Source organism: Colobus angolensis, unplaced genomic scaffold, assembly GCF_000951035.1.
Source record: "Colobus angolensis palliatus isolate OR3802 unplaced genomic scaffold, Cang.pa_1.0 Scaffold7, whole genome shotgun sequence".
Lineage (NCBI taxonomy): Eukaryota > Metazoa > Chordata > Mammalia > Primates > Cercopithecidae > Colobus > Colobus angolensis.
The window spans coordinates 24,674,583-24,679,736 of NW_012120709.1; the positions used below are offsets into that span (position 1 = coordinate 24,674,583).

A 5,154-nucleotide genomic window follows, 5' to 3' on the forward strand; every position below is an offset into this window, starting at 1 on the left:
TGCCACTGCACTCTAGCCTGGATGATAGAGTGAGACTCCATCTCAAAAAAAAAAAAAGGTTACATATAAAACAAGGTAAAAGGAATGAGGAAATAAGAGAGACATAAAGCCAGTTATAAAGGTGAAGACCAGGTGTGGTGGCTCATGCCTGTAATCTTAGCACTTTGGGAGGCCAAGGTGGTGGGTCACTTGAGGTCAGGAGTTCAAGACAAGCCTGGTCAACAGGGTGAAACCCCATCTCTACTAAAAATACAAACATTAGCCAGGCATAGTGGCTTGTACCTGTAGTCCCAGCTACCTGGGAGGCTGAGGCACAAGAATCACTTGAACTCAGGAAGCAGAGGTTACAGTGAGCCGAGATCACACCACTGCACTCCAGCCTGGGTGATAGAGTGAGACTCTGTCTCAAAAAAATAAAAATAAAAATAATAAAACAAAAAAGAAAAAGAAAGTTATAAAGGTGAAGAGGTATTTTTGATAAGGAGAGTTATAAAGAAAGAAATTTTATATAAGAATGGATCTTGTGTGGTAAATTCTTGTCATAAAGTAAAATGACTGATTGTTAAGAAAGAGGGAAGTTTAGGACAAGTCAGAAAGTCCAAGCCTATCATAGATAGTCATGACCGGTGTAAGTCATGAGAAAATTCATGAAAGAAATTTATAAAAGGAATGTTGTATGTAATTAAGGTATAATAATCTGTCTAAAATCGGTTCCCTATGCTGTGTTTAAATTCAAACATTTTTTCATCAAGTAACTTCCAGGTTATCTAAATGGGCTTTCAATAAGGAAAAATAGTCAGACTGCAAAAGGTTTTTCTTCGCCTTTTCAGTAACTGGCTTAAGAAATAAAATTGTATCTTCTAAAATTCAGCAGTTTCACCTTCAAATGATGCTGTGAATGGGGTATCAGTCTCTCCCCAATGATGCCTGCTACCTTTACCAGTCTCCCCTGAATTCAGTTGGACACCAGTTTTGCCTTGACATGCTCCCCCTCTCTGATGAGACCCTTCCTCCAGCAAAATCCAATATCCTAGGTCCCACAATCCAGGATGGGTCTCTTGACAGATCAACAATCGTAGGTAGGGAGAACTCTATGCCCCTGGTCAGCAGGAAGTAGTTGGAAGAGGAGACCTCTGCCCAGTGCCAAAGATTTGTCATTGTTGTTCTGCCAAGGGTGGAATGTAGAGTCCTGATAAGCAAGCAACAATGAGGAAGGGGCCCCAAGTTGGGGAGGGTCCCAGGTGGGGAAGAACAATGAACAATTGTTCTGAGAGTAGCTAACCAAACTACCCAAGGGCACAATGACCTCTGTGGGCACAGTGACCTCATTCCACAGGTAGCCCCCTCCAGCACAACCCTATAAAACATCTCTCTAGTCCCTGCCTCTTTGCAGACAGCCCTTTCCCTGCTGTGCTGCCCAGCAACCTTGCAAGGTATTTTCATACCTTCTCTAATATGTCTGCCTTTCTTTACTTATGGCTGTCTTGGTAAATACCCTTACCACCCATGACACCAGCCCTGGCTAGTCACTAGCCAGGAAAATATGGAGGTCCCTCAAAAAACTACAAATAAACTACTATATGATCTAGCAATCCCACCACTGGACCTTTATCCAAAGGAAAGGAAATCAGTATATTGAAGAGACATCTGCACTCCTATGTTTATTGCAGCACTTATTACAATAGCCAAAATATAGAATCAATCTAGGTGTTCAACAATAGATAAATGGGTAAAGAAAATGTGATATATGTACACAATGAAATATTATTTGAGCATTAAAAAGAATGAAATCTATGATTCACAGTAACATAGATGGAACTGGAAGACATTCTGTAAAGTGAGATAAGCCGGGAACAGAAACTTAAACACTGAATGTATTCACTCATATGTAGAAGCTAAAAACATTGCTCTCACAGAAGTAAAAAGTAGAACAGAGGATACTAGAGGGGAAGGGACATAGGGAGAGATTTGTCAACAGAAACAAAATTACAGCTAGATAGGAAGAATAAATTCTAGTGTCCTATACCACTTTAAGATGGCTATGGTTAACAACAATGCATAGTTTCCAAGAGGTAGAAGGAGGATACTGAGTGTTCCTAACACAAATAAATGAAAAAAAGTTTGAGATGATGGATATGCTAATTAGTCTGATCCGATCACTATACACTGTATGTATCAAAACACCCCTGTGTACCCCATAAATATGTGTAATTATTATGTGTCAATTTTTAAAGTTACTAAACAGTGTAGGGGAATTGTTCTCCTTGGCAGTTACTACAGAAAAAACATCTTCGGAAAAGAGACATGCCACAATGAGACTACCATACAAGATGCCAAAGTTACCCCCCAAATGACAACATCATGAGACAAAATAAGGGAGAGCTGCGGTCTCTCAGTGTTTGTCCCTAGTAAGGACAACTAACCACTGAGCAAACAGACAACTGCACAGCCTTCTTTCACTCACAGAGTGTTGCCCACCTGCAGTGCCGAGTCCTCTCAATCCATCTGCATACTGCTGTGCACTTTTGGGTTCTCAGCTGTTTTTAGGTCTACAAATCTATATAACCACGCTAAGCCATGCCTCTTAAAATGTGCCCTCATTTTCCATTGTTAAGCCATTGAATACAGACTGGTAGGTCACATGGCTTCTGTAACACAGTCTAGGTCATATCGGTTAACTCTCTACACGAATGGGACCCTGGAGGTCCTTACTCCTGCTCCCTCCTTCAGAGTAGGTTATACCTAAACCATCCTGTATGAGCCTTTCCCAAGGTCAGGGCTGTGCTGAGGGTGTAACAAGTATGGACAGTAGTCTAGCTCTCTTGGGAGATTTAAGTCTCGGGCTTCTAAAGGTTAAATATTGGCATGTCTATAATGGGGAGAAGAAAAACAGTGGTTTAACTATGTAAAATGATGGATATATTAATCTGCTTCACCACAGTAAACTTTTTACTATCTACATGTATCCCACAACATCATGTTGTTTAACCTTAAATATACACAATGAAATTTGTTTAAAAATAAAATTAAAAACTGTCTTCTAAAAAGAAAAATAGTGAAGAAAGAGCTCTGCTGTGACCTCAAGAACAGCCAGTCACAGCTCTACCTAAACGCATGGGTGACTTAAAGCTGAAGCCTTGTCATCATCACTGTCACATACTCTTATTATGAGGAAACTTTGCTCCTCTTTTTGCTGAGGAGATTCACCTAAGTTACTCTACACGACAGTAACTGAAACAGCACCCACTAGACTACTTTATGACATCCCCCTCCAGAGATCAAGAGTTCTGCAATCACGGCTTCACAATCCTGAGAGACTACCAATTCAACCAGCCTTCAGGACTGGCACACTTCTGCATGAGAAAAGTTCAAATAATGGCTTAAGAAATTCAAAGCAACTGCTTACCCAAGATGAAGAGCACCCAGGAGAGGCAGTGCACTGAAATCTCCCCACAGCTGCAGTTCCCAAACTCAACTGAAAGACTGCTGCGAGCACTCTAGGTTAGGCTCAGAGCAAACCAAACACGTGCCTTCTGGAGTGGCTGCAGAGATGCAAACAGGAACCTCTAACTCAAGGTTCTCATTTCAGTCATCATTACCCAATTTTTATGTATACTTTCATTCTAAAAAGAGGTGACAAATTCAACCTACTGAAGTGAACCTCACACTCAGACTTCTTCAGGTGCCATCTTCCCTTTTAGATGACAAGCCCTCTGAGGGTAGGAGCTTGAATGGCACCAGGCAAGTAGGTGCTGAGAAAGAAATCCATTTCATGCAAACAAAATACAATAAATGTAATATTAACACAAAACATTCTGTCTTAAAGATATGCAACCTCTTTTATTTTTCCTCTCGAAACAGAGGTGCAACCTCGCCAGGCAATCACCCAATCCCTGCTTCCAAAGATATGCCTGCCCAGTCCTCCAACCTGCTACGTAGACATGAGTTTCCTCTGGCCGTGTGATATCAGCATTTCCAGAATACAGGCAGCCATTGATTCCCATAGAGAACCTCTTGGGTGACTTGGACATCCTAGATTAGAACTCAAGGTTTCTTCACTTCAAGATACCTCTCAGTCTTAGTCACCACTTCAAAAATAGATGTTCTCAATGTATGCACCTTCAACCTCGGCCAGATTGGCTTGACCTAGGCATGGGCAGACTCATCTTATGGAACTTGTCCTGTATCATCTGAAAAGCTGTTGAACGTTTGCTCCCAAGCACTATGCTGCATGGTACTTTAGAAGTGATGTGCTGGAGAGCCAGCAATCTCCACAGTATAAATATTCCCATCATGGCCTATTTCAAGCTACCAACAGTTTAACAACTGGCTCGCAAAATTCCTTAAAAATGTAATACAGGTTGAGTATCCCTTATCCAATATGCTTGGGACCAGAAGTGTTTCAGATTTCACATTTTTTTTCAGATTTTAGAATATTTGCCGAATACATACCAGTTGAACATCCCTAATCTGAAAATCCAAAATGCTCCAATCAGCATTTCTTTGGAGCATCATGTTGGCACTCAAAGTTTCAGATTTTGGAGTATTTCAGGTTTTGTATTTTCAGATTAGGGATACTCAGCCTGTAATCAGCTCTTGCTTATGTGAGCTGGTTCCAGCATACCACGGAATCTCTGCAGGTTCTTGCGGGGCTACAGCTCAGACATGACTGGTTGCACAATGCTGAAAACCACTGTTAAATCAAGTTCAGCCTAAGCTGCCTCCTTACATATCTTAAGTTTGGTCTAAAGGTTTCTCTGTACATCATGAACTATAACCTAAATGGAATAGTATACAGACTGTAGTCTACTCTTGTGCCAATCACTGAGTTTGGCCAATCAAAGATGACCAGTGATTCAAACTGTTCAAATAAGGCAAACACTGAGCTGTAACCAATCTGGCTGTTTCTGTACCTCACTTCTGTTTTCAGTACATCACTTTCCTTTTGCTATCCATAAATCTTCCATCACGTGGCTGCGCTGAGTCTCTGGGCCTACTCTGGCTCACGAGACTGCCCGATTCATGAATCATTCTGTGCTCAATTCAACTCTTTTAAATTTAATTCAGCTAAAGTTTCTCTTTTAACACCACAAACCGCCATCTTTTTCACATGACAATTCCCACCTTATATGTAGATATGCACACACCAAAAGG

The 5,154-nt window shown here is 41.1% G+C and overlaps 1 protein-coding gene across 2 annotated transcripts in view; it reads right to left on the minus strand.

Moving 5' to 3' along the window:
- The window catches only part of AMICA1 (adhesion molecule, interacts with CXADR antigen 1), a 34,061-nt gene extending 30,501 nt beyond the window's left edge, over positions 1-3,560 (minus strand). For both annotated transcript variants that reach the window (XM_011926874.1, XM_011926873.1), the window contains exon 1: positions 3,407-3,560. The gene's annotated coding sequence lies outside the window, so the exon portion shown is untranslated. The remainder of the gene's footprint in view (positions 1-3,406) is intronic.
- Between the last annotated feature and the right edge of the window lie 1,594 nt (positions 3,561-5,154).